The sequence below is a fragment of the Odocoileus virginianus genome, chromosome 27, assembly GCF_023699985.2.
Source record: "Odocoileus virginianus isolate 20LAN1187 ecotype Illinois chromosome 27, Ovbor_1.2, whole genome shotgun sequence".
Lineage (NCBI taxonomy): Eukaryota > Metazoa > Chordata > Mammalia > Artiodactyla > Cervidae > Odocoileus > Odocoileus virginianus.
The window spans coordinates 7,043,943-7,055,882 of record NC_069700.1 but is presented as its reverse complement, the minus strand read 5'-3'; the positions used below and the strand labels follow the sequence as shown (position 1 = coordinate 7,055,882).

The 11,940-nt window shown below is 46.3% G+C and overlaps 1 long non-coding RNA gene across 1 annotated transcript; it reads left to right on the top strand.

Annotated features, from left to right (window-relative positions):
* Window positions 1-639: 639 nt before the first annotated feature.
* LOC139031612 (uncharacterized) lies at window positions 640-6,614 on the top strand. The gene is made up of 2 exons (XR_011484118.1): window positions 640-796; window positions 1,617-6,614. It is a non-coding gene; the product is annotated as an uncharacterized lncRNA (long non-coding RNA).
* The last annotated feature ends 5,326 nt before the right edge of the window (window positions 6,615-11,940 follow it).

The following is an 11,940-nucleotide window of genomic DNA, read 5'->3' as shown; positions in this document are numbered from 1 at the left end:
ACCCGTCAGCCCAGGCAGGTTCTCCCAGAGGCTCTGTCCATTGGTGTGACATCAAGTCCATGGGAAGTGTTGCCGTGGCTACATACGGACTCAAGGTACCAAGGCACATAATTATTTTAGTCACCCGGAGGAGTCACTGAAGCACCAAATTCTTGTCTCTCCCTGTGAAGGGATCACTTAAACTCCCATTTTTATCGTAAAAGCCTCCATGCCTCCTTCCCACATTCAAGTGGCCTGGCTCTGGGAGTTTGACCTGGCCTCATCAGTAGGTCCTGCCTGTGAGGTGACTCTAGCGAAGAGGAGGGTTTTCCCACTGTTCTGCCCCTTTCTGGAGGGCTTGACCAAGTCACTGCAGACACCAGCATTTCAACATTTTGGAGGAGGAGGCTTTGGTTTGGTGAGGCATGGCCCTGAACTTGTAAGTTCATTGGAGATGCTTTTTAATTTTCGACTCCTTACGTCATTACTAACACCTGCTTCCTGGAAGGTCTCATTGGGCATCACATTGACCCCCACTGACTCCCCCAGGACTGTCTGTACATCCGTTCATGAACTCTGTTCCATGTGCCCCCTCTATCAGACTTTTACCACCTCACAGGTCCTTTCTATGAGCCACTGTGGCCTTGCCTGGTCCGGGCATAGATCATCTTCAAGACAGAATCCACGGAGCCACAGAGGCCTGGCTGGAAGGTTGGCCCCATCCATGGTGTCTTCACTTCACTGCTGCCTTTCCTCTGAGAGCAGATGTTTCTCAGACCTCGTTTTGTGATGGAGGTCCTGGCCGTTACCGTATAAGGTGAGGTAAAGCAGTCGGGGCAAGCCCCATAGAGGTCAAAAGATAGTCTCCTGGTAAGCTGGGGTTTTTGAGATAAAGCCCTTGCTCCTGGTTGCTGGCTTGTCTGCGTGCCTGATAATAGACCATTTCTAGCCATTTTAGAACTATCTCCTGAAAATTAACTAGTTCTAGGATGAGTTTCAAGAGACTTGATTTTCAGCTAAGAAAAGTAATATAACCAGCATGCGAATCTGCTTTGTATGTTCTGGGTTGCTGTTGGCAGCGTTTGCCTGCAGGCCTCCTGAGAGATGATACCAACTATGATGGGAGCTCTGTGATCACTTTAGCTGGGATTTTAAATCAGAACTACCCTGTCCCTGTCCTGTGCTCCCTGAGTCCACTCTAGGGGGTACAACAGACTCTGTCAGGCTGGGGAGAGTTTGCAAAGTTACCTGTAGGGCAGTGGTTCTCAAAGTGTATTCCCTGACTCAGCAGCATCACAGGGTGGGAGGAGAGCTTTTAGAAACGTAACTCCTTGGTCCCGCCCCAGAACCTAGAAACACTGGGCCTGAGCCCAGCAAGCCCTCCAGGCCAGTGTGGGGCATGCTCACTGCATCGCAGCTCTTGCTGACTGTTTTCCATTATCCCCATTAAGAATCACGGTTCTAGACAGTGAGTCTCAGCCCTGGCTGCATCTTAGAATCACCCCACCCCCAACACCCTACCCCATCACCCTGAGGTTCTGATTTAACTCACCTGCCGGAGGACCCAATCACAGCTCTTCGAGTGATTCTAATGGACAGCTGGGGCTCAAGAACCATTCCTGCTGTTCTCCTTGTAGATTTCAGCAGCCTTGTAGGTGACCACCTGTTTATTCCCCACGCCCTCCTCCCAGCACAGAAGGAATTTATTCCTCATAATTCATCGTGATCACTCGTCAGCCAAAGAGACAACAGGAGGTAAGAGAGCATTGCCAGAAGGGGACACTTGGATTTCTAAGCCCTGCTCCGCCTCACTCGCCGCTGGACTTCAGTAAAATTAAATCCTCTCATCTTCCTAGGGTTCAGTTCTCTCATCTCTCAAATTAGATTCAAAATTCCTTCCTTTCTTCAAGTCAGAGAGCTAGTAGATAGTCTCTTAAAGTCTTTCCCAGCCTCCCCCCCAAATCATCTTAGATTCTAAGAGCTTTTAAAAGGTTGGAACTGCTCTTCAGCATAGTATTGCTAATATTGTTTTGATTTTACTTCCTCCAGGATGAACCATCTCCAGATTATAAGCTGGCTAATTTTGTATTTTTGTAGTATTTACAAATATGAGTCGTCTAAAAGAACCTGTTACTCAGACAGACAGACGCCACAAAGGAAGCAGTATGGTGATTCACATTCTTTCTTTGCCCTACAGTGTTCCAGAGGGCACTCAGAAGTCCATCTGGAGGGCAGCCCCCTTGCAGGTTCAGCCCAGTGCCCCCACGTTCACGGACATCTGATTCTTTTCACTTCTCCTCAGCTGCTCACCTTTCCTCCCGACTCCTTCTCCCAACCCCCACTTTTTTCCCCTGATTTTGCACAAATTGTACAATAACCAGCCTGCGATGAATCTTCACGGGGTTCGTCCACCCCACCATGCTGACATAAAGACTCCTGTTAAAAAAAAAAAAACAAAAAACAGAGTGAGCCGGGATGGAGAAAGTGTTTCCTGAGTCAGTTGCTTATTTACTTTTTTATTTTGGTATGCTCACTTTCTTCTTCCCAGAAAGCAGGATAAGTTTTTTCCCTCTGCCTCTCACCCTCCACCCCTGACAGTGAGTAATGAGATTAGGAGGCTGAGGGAAGATGGGGAAATGGTTGCCAGGCGATACCAGTGTATCAGCAGTACTGTGTCGAAACAGTGGCAGAGCTGCCCAGCACGGCCCTGGAGGAGGCCATCCATGAGGGGGTGTCCGGTGCCGCTGCCTGCCAGGCGCTGGCATTGGTGTCATTCGCTGCAGGAGCCGAGCTCTGCCAATGCCACGCACAGTGCAAGCGACCGTTCAGAAATGTTCACCAAAATGGTGAGAAGAAACCCTTCCGTGCTGTTGCAGTGTCCTGTCAGCGCTCTTTGCTAAGAACGCACAGTATCATGCCAGAGGGCAAAGTGCAAATATTTACAGGGTTCAGCTCTGTTATCACAGAGCAGGCACTGAAAAGTGGATTTGGAGCTGAGAGGAGCTTAACTGACATCTCCAGGCTTGTGCTCAATCATCTACGCGACATTTCCGCTTGGATGTCTGAGAGACACCTTGGAATCACTAGGTCCAAAATTGACCAGTGTCCAGGCTCTCCTCCCAAGCCTCTACCTGCCCTCTTCCCCATTCCTGCAGCTGCTCAGGCTCAGACCTCCAAGTCGCTGCTGACTCTCACTTCTTGCAAATCATATGACATGGATGGGCGTCTCTCTGCAAGGCCGGACAGGTGCTCCCGAGTCAAGGCAGAACTGAGCATTCTCCCCCTTGATTTCCTTAAAGAAGGAAAACGTCTGCCAGTGAACAAAGGGCATTGCATTTTCTTCCTCTTTTCCTCTTAACACATTCCATGGCCCCAGTTAAAAATGTTACGTCTGCCTTAACAAGCTCTTTTTTGTCTCTATTTTTGTTTTCCTCTGAGAAATGCCACTTCTCCTAGAACTCTTCTCTCCCACATTCCTAGACAGCAACATTTTGATGCTGAAGCTTGAAAGCGGCCAAGGGCTCTTCTTTCACCTGAAAATCAAGTATTTTTCATGATAGATGACTAGGAATAAATCAGTGTGAAACCTGGTTATCTCATGGATGTCTGGATCTTTTGCTGTATCAAATGTATGTGTGAAAGATGCTTCGGCAATACCTAAGGGCAGGTGTTGAACAAAAAGATTCCACACGCCATCTGTCTCTTTATAATTTTGTGTTTTTCCTGGGTCATTATCAGAAGTGGGGAGGATCCTGTTCCTTACTAAGACTTAATAATAAAAGTCTTATTAAGCTTTTTCCTTCCCCCTTCTCTCCATCTTCACTATTCTCCTCTCTCCTCTACTTCTGCCTCCTCCTCCTTCATTATATTTTAATCATGACCATCAGGGGAGCGGTTGGAGCATTTACCGGAATAACTCCTCCCTGTTTTTAATCCTTGTGCTGTGTGTTCATTTCCCCGGTAAAAGGAACAGATCTAAAACCCTACAGACTCTTATGCCTGTGTTATGGAGTCCACTGCAGTGCTTCTTATGCAGTCTTGTGGCCAAGAACCAGTTTTTTTTTTTTTATTCCTATCTGTTGTGGACTTATGTCTTCTCAAATGCAATAAATATGAGTTACTAGAAAATGAAATAAAAATGAAATATGAAACATAATAAAAATTAAAAAATGAAAATGAAATAAAAAGACATACAAATACAAGCCCTTAATTTTTATTATTAGATTCAACAGGTGTAAAATGACTCTCTCAAACTGGTGTCAGTGTCTGAGGCTGTGCTCTGAATTTCTGTACTTACTGGGTTGCAGACCATCACACACAGCCCGTGGACCAGCATTAGTCAGAGGACCATGCTTAAAGTAACTCTGGTCCAGCAATCTTGTTACTGCCTTACAGGGTTTTAATAAGAAAGATCAAAAACACCTTCAAGTTCCTCCCTTTACCCTAAATCTAAACAGCTGACAAAAACTATGCTCCAAAGAGCAAACACACACACCCACACACACACACACACACACACACAAAACAGTACAACTTCACAGAGGTTAACACAATGTAGGTTAAGTGTGCAGACTCTAGAGCCAGATAGCAACCATTTACAAGTTTCATCCACTTGAATTTATTTCCTATAAAATATGGAAGGTAATAATAACACCAACTGCTTCCTTTTTTAAAAGATACTAGTTATTGGACATAAGATGCATACAGCTCTCAGAACATGAGGCACTCAATGCCTTTAGCTATGATTCTTCTTACTTGAAGGAGTAAAGAGGTCTTTGTTGCCTTGCTCAGCTTTTCCATCAGCACGAAGATAGATCTGTGGTTTACCTGACAAACGGGAGTCCATCTTGCCTTCCCCAGCCCCTGGAAAGCCAGATCTTGGTGGAAACCCAGCAGAACCCCAACAGCTGCTTAGGCATGAAGTTCCCCTCACCTGAGTGAAAAGCATCCCAACCGCCTGCTCTTGCTGCCCTCTGCTGTTTCCACTGGGAATTGCGCCGAGCAGAGTTTTCGCGGCAGAAGACTGGCAACACCTCACCCCGCGTTGGGGGAAGTTGTACTTCTGTACCTTGTGTAGGGTTTGATTGAATGTCTTAGAGTTTGTTCTTCACGGTGCCTTTAACCTCATAACTTTGCATTTTCATACTGCATGCAACCCACTCCAGTATCCTTGCCTGGAGAATCCCATGAACAGAGGAGCCTGGCGGGCTACAGTCCTTGGGGTTGCAAAGAGTTGGACAAGGCAGAAGTGACTTAGCATGCATGCATAGAGTCTATAACTGCTTCTGGACTTTCCATAAAATGCAGACTTGTTGTTGCCTCAAGCTCTGCCGATTTGCAAGCAAATGTGACCAGTTCGCCAACCTGCTCCTTGCTGACTCCCTCATTTTGATTTTTCATGCCCCACGTATCCCAGGTTCACTCTCAAGCCCTAGGTTAGCTGTGACCTCTCTGATCCTCTCAGCTGCTCTGCACCTCCAGATAGAGGCCCTCCTGCCTCCAACCCTCTCCCTTTCCAGGTCTCTGACACCCACGGTTACCAAGTCTTTCTGATCTGGTCACCGCTCCACCGGCCACACTTGGTCCCAGCTCTTGGACCTTCTCCATCTGACCCTTCCTGCTCTCAAGCCGTATCTCTGGTGACACCCACACAGCTACCCCAGGTGTTGAGTCCTGCCCCCAAGGCCACAGGTGCGGAGCTCAGAACCAAGGTCACCTCTGAAGCTGACTTCTGAAGCTGACCCTTTGTACCTATTGCCAAAAATACCTGATCATTACAAACTTCCTAACCCCCAATTAGGGAAAGATGCCCACTTCCGTAAACATTCTATAGCGCCCCAACTAATCAATCACCTAACGCCAACCTTCCAGCAGGAATTTTCTTTGTCTTGAGGCTTTAAAACTTAGCTATTAACCCATGAAAACTGTTGACTCTCCCTGGTCTGTCGGGAGGTCGTCTCACTGTGCTCACAGTGCCCACGTGATCTCTGCTCTTTGTTCTTAATAAACTCACTCCCTTCTGAAATGCTCTGTATCTGGAAATTCTTTTCCAACCGGCGCTGGGACTGCCTCAACGTCAGGCCAGCTCCCATTCTGCACAGACACACTGTCATTTCCTTTGTGGTTAGTGGGTACTGTTTGTTTTGTCAAAAATACCCTCATTTCTACAAAAATACTGCTCAGCTCAAATGTCCTTGCCAGCACGGTGTCTTCACCCATCACTGCAGCCACACTGCTCCAGTGCTGTGGCCTTTCTTCCACGCGACTCAGGCCGCCCTTATCAAATGCTTTGCCACTTGGGTAAATTTCTTCTTAAACTATTTTTCTGACAAAACTTTTTGTTGAAATTTGGAGACTTAATCAAGAAAGTGATAAGATTAAAAATAATTTTGGGCCATTTGCCGCCAACCGAGACATGGAACCAGAAGGACAGATTTATCTCCCAGCCACGATCTTTTCTGACCATGATGGTATGAAACTAGAAATCAATAACAAGAGGAAAACAGAAAAAAAAAAAAGGCACAATTATATGGAAATTAAACAACACACTCCTTAATAATCAATGAGTCTAAGAACTCAAAAGGGAAATCAAGAAATATCTTGAAACACATGAAGATAAAAACAGCATACCAAAACCGATGAGATTCAGCAAAAGTAGTTCTAATAAAGAAGTTTACACTGACAAGAGTCTACACTGAGAAAAAGAAAGATCTTAAATAAACAGCCTAGTTTTAAACCTAAGGGACTAGCAAAAAAACAAACACACTGAAAAACCAGACCAAATCCAGAGTTAACAGAAGAAAGGAAATAATAGAGACAAGAATAGAAATAAATGAAATAGAGATCAGAAAAACAGTAGAAAAGATCAATAAAACTAAGATCTATGTTAAAGAAAACTGATAAAGAAATCTGTTAAAGAAACAGATAAAGAAAACTGTCAAACTTTAGCTAGACTAACAGTAAAAGAGAGAAGACATGAATATTATAAAATCAGAAATGAAAGAAAGTATTATGAACAATTACATGGCGACAAATTGGACAATGTAGAAGTAATGAATTCCTAGAAATACACAACCTACCAACCTACTGAAACATAAAGAAAAAGAAAATCTCACTTTATGTGCCATCTTGACACAAAAGGGCCAAAGATTCATGCAAAATATAAAAGAGGGCAAAGGCCAAATAATTACCAGTGGTTAATGGATTCATTATGTGTTAAAGAGGAGAGTGAAAAAGTTGGCTTAAAACTCAATATTCAGAAAACTAAGACCATGGCATCTGGTCCCATCACTTCATGGCAAATAGATGGGGAAACAGTGGAAACAGTGGCAGACTTTATTTTTCTGGGCTCTCAAATCACTGCAGATGGTGATTGCAGCCATAAAATTAAAAGATGCTTACTCCTTGGAAGGAAAGTTATGAGCAACCTAGACAGCATATTAAAAAGCAGAGACATTACTTTGCCAACAAAGGTCCATCTAGTCAAAGCTATGGTTTTTCTAGTGGTCATGTATGGATGTGAGAGTTGGACTATATAGAAAGCTGAGCACCAAAGAACTGATGCTTTTGAACTGTGGTGTTGGAGAAGACTCTTGAGAGTCCCTTGGACTCCAAGGAGATCCAACCAGTCCATCCTAAAGGAGATCAGTCCTGGCTGTTCATTGGTAGGAGAGATGTTGAAGCTGAAACTCCAATAATTTGGCCACCTTATGCAAAGAGCTGACTCATTTGAAAAGACCCTGATGCTGGGAAAGATTGAGGGCAGGAGGAGAAGGGGATGACAGAGGATGAGATGGTTGGATGGCATCACCAACTCAATGGAGATGAGTTTGAATAAACTCCAGGAGTTGGTGATGGACAGGGAGGCCTGGCGTTCTGCGGTTCATGGGGTTGCAAAGAGTTGGACATGACTGAGTGACTGAACTGAACTTGTTAAATAAACCCATAGCAATATCTGACCTCTGACCAGGGGTTTCCATATACCAGGACAGTATTGGAAGTCTATAATCACATCTATGTAATAATATGCTACCAGTTTTGACAGGTAAAGTAATATCCCCTCCCTCTAACAGGACAGTTCTGTATACAGTTATATATCCCAACAAAGGGTCATGAAACCACACCACCAGTGCCACATGATGCAAGAATAAGGTAGGCAAAAAAAGAATAAAAACAATAAAGTAGGCTTTGTGTGTGTGTTAGCTGTTCAGTCATGTCTGACTCTTTGCGACCCCTGGACTGTAGCCACCAGGCTCCTCTGTCCATGGGATTCTCCAGGCAAGAATACTGGGGTGGGTTGCCATTTCCTCCTTCAGGGGATCTTCCTGACCCAGGGATTGAACTCGGGTCTCCCGCATTGGCAGGTGGATTCTTTACTGCCTGAGCCACCAGTGAGCGAAAAGTAGACTTTATTAGAGGAAAATTTTACAAGTAGAAAATAGTGCAGTGTATGCAATTCTATTCCACAGCTTAGGTGAGGCTTAGAGGGTGAACAGGCACTATAATGGCCAAGACTGCAATCAAGCGGGGTGGGGGTGGGAAGCTGTGCCCTTAATTTCCCACTTATTTATAGTGATGGGGTTGGGGTGAAGCACAGATCTGCTCTGACACTAAGGGGAGCTCCCTGGTCAGATAGTGGAGCCTCTGGGCCCTTTAGCTGGTGTCTGCCTATGTGATTAGCAACTCAGACCTGCTGAACAAATTCTCCACCTAATAGTCAAAATGAAGGCGAAAATGAGCCCCCAGAACCATCCAGATTTGTCCCTCTTCAGATGTTTTGGAGATGTGATTTGATATGTCAATTACCTGAACTCATATGTTCCCCAATCATACTTTAATGGACTTCTTTTCTTTTACTATGTTAATTTTGGTTACTGCTCAAAATGAAGACAGTTGTCTTATAGCTATAACCTCACTGGGTCTCCATTGCCTTAGCTCTTAAAAAGAGGGTCAGGTGGTTGAGGTTGACGGTAAGTGATAATTACTACCCTACCACAGGTGAATTTAAAATGATGCAATGCCATTCCTGAATACTTTCTGCTGCCTTCATACCCTGAAGTCTTAACTCTCAGGCCCATCACGTTGAATGCAACAGGTTGACCTCCGAGTCCCTCTTGATCTTGAAGCTGGATTGTTTTGTGCAATCATTTTCATCATTTTAGTAAGAATAATTAACCACCAGAGGGCAGTCAGGTTACAAGGCAGTAAGGGGTGAGACGCAAGGGATCCATTCAAACAAAGTGCACCTGTGACTTTTAAAATTTTCCTTCCAATCCCGCAAAATCTTACTGTATTGCCTGTGAAGATTAAGATGAGTGCGGCGGAAGAAAGAAAGAGTGGAGGTGAGTGTGGAGAGCTTGAGATTCTGGTAATGGGTTTGCCATTTTGGGTAGGGTGGTTGGCATAGGACTTAGGAGGGGACGTTTGATCAAAATTGAGGTCGGGGAACAGGCTGCGTGGCTCTCTGGGGACATAGCATTTGGGGCAGGGAGAAGGAACGCGAGAAGGTCCTAACACAGTGGGGTCCCCAGTATTCAATAGGGTAAGAGGAGGCAGATGCAGAGAAGACTGGTCTTTGCTCTGAGCCGAGTGGGGTCTAGCACAGGACAGGGAGCGGAGGAGGCTTGTTTTTAGGGTCACTCTGGCTCAGGTAAGAGCAGCCTCCACGGGACTTAGTTCTGTGTACGTGTGGCTGGTCAGTCGCCCAGTTATGTCTGATTGAGGCCCCATGGGCTGTAGCCCGCCAGCCTCCTGTGTCCATGAAATTTTCCGAGCAGGAAGACTGGAGTGGGTTGCCATTTCCTATTCTAGGGGATCTTCCCGACTCAGGGAATGAACCGGCGTCTCCTGCAGCTCCTGCCTCGACAGGTGGATTCTTTACCACTAGCGCCACCTGGGAAACCCATATATTTCACTTATCAGCAAATAGCACAGTGAATGACCGTTCAAGGCTACCAGGTTCTGTCACCATTTAGCTAATAGCAGATGACTCCCAGGCACCCTGCCAAGCATCTTACACACCTTCTCATTTCATCCTTCCAATACCTATGTGATGTCATCACCACTGTCGGCTCTATTTTAAAGGTAAGAAAAAGAAGATTGTAAAAGTTAGTGACAGGTCTAAGGTTCAGATGAAGTGCATGGAATTCTTGAAAGCTAAGACTTGAAGGAGCAAAGCTCCTTCTACTTGCTAATGTGAAGAAGCACTGCCTAAGCAAGGCTTAGGACCCCAGAGCTGAAGAACTAAAGATGGTAATGGAGGGTGGAGCATCAATGTTTGCATTCAATCATCACATGCTTCTTTAAAGTTCTGTGTAGCCCTTACATGACAAGCTGGCTGACCCCATAACTGGACTGACTTTTGCACTGTTGATTTCTAAGATGCCCTCTAGAGCTTCTAATCTAATCTTTTATCTAATCTTCCCTCCTAGCTCAGTCAGTGAAGAAGCTTCCTGCAATGCAGGAGATCTGGGTTTGATTCCTGGGTCAGAAAGATTCCCTGGAGAAGGGAATGGCAACCCACTCCAGTATTCTTGTCTAGAGAATCCCATGGACAGGGGAGCCTGGCGGGCTACAGTCCATGGGGTCGCAAAGAGTCAGACACGGCTTAGCGACCAAACCACGTACAGAGCTTGGCCCCTGTCTGCTCTGCTCTATACAGATTTGGGCTCTTACGGAAGCAGCTCCCTTAATGGAACTAACTCCTCTTTAGGTGGACTGAAACCATGGGTCAAATCTGTTTCACCTGTCTTCACTTTCCAAGGTCGTTTTAAGGCCTGTGTATCCTCCGGGCATCACATGGCCCAAATGATGACCTATCAGGGCCGGGCTGGCAGGCAGCCCTTAGTCCACGCGCAAGACTGCCAGTGTGCAGCTGTTAGAGGTCCCGCTCTGCCAAATGGCAGCACCGTGGGGGTCCCCAAGGCAGCGGTCACCCTCAGTCTCAGTCCATGGGACCAGGCCCCCTCTTGAGGGGTCCCGAGGAGTCTGAGGGCCGGCTGGGTGTTGGGAATCTGGCTCCCTCAGGGATGACGGCTGGCCAGGGCCTGGGGACCTAGTTATGGGGGCACCATCAGCTGAAAGCTGCCTCTTTAGCTAGGCTTGGGGACTGGCAGGAGGACCCAGACTGGATGCTGGACAAGTGCTCTCAGGAAGGGTACACAACCATGCAGGGACCTCCTCCTGTTAGCCAGGACCTGGCCTTCAGAGGGCAAAAGTGGAGTCTTGGGACCTTCAACAAGTAAAATGCAGGGTAATGATGTTGCTCTGCTTACGGGTCTTGTTACCTTTAAAAGTGTTATGCCTTTAGATAAAAAGCTGTAGGACAGGATAACTTTTGTTACCTACCTGCTAGAGGTTACCTGACCTACACGGACAACTGCAGGGACAAAGGATCCCACACCAAGAAGTTTTCAAAAATGAGCCGCGTCCCCGCCTCGCCTTCCCTCTAAAAGCGCTTTTTAAGGTATGAGCCACCTGTCTCTGCATGGCCCTGCAATAAACCTTTCTCTGCTTCAAACACTAAGATTTCTGTGTTGTCTGGCCTCACTGTGTATTGTCGGGCACACTGACTTGTAACAGTAAGATGTCTGCCTGAGTTGTTTTGCAGGAACCTGGAGTCAGCTGTGTCTACTTCGAGTTGAGCTGGTTAAGACTGGGTGGGACCACCGACCCTCCAACCGGGCCTGGGTGAGTGTCTGCCCTGTGATCTTTTGAACGTGCAAAGGCCTATAGGTTAGTTACACCTGGTCAGAATGACCATCCCACACCTTTTCCCAATCACCTTTCCCTACGTTCCCCACGCCCCAGTCCACCTTGCCTCTTGATCTTTTGGCCCGCAGGCACCCCAAGCCTCTTGCCTTAAGGGAAGCATTTTGAGACTGGTGCTCCCTCTCCCTGATGAGAACCTAGGTGTCTCAGCGTTTGGCTTGCTGTGTATTGGGCAAAACAAACCTGGCTCAG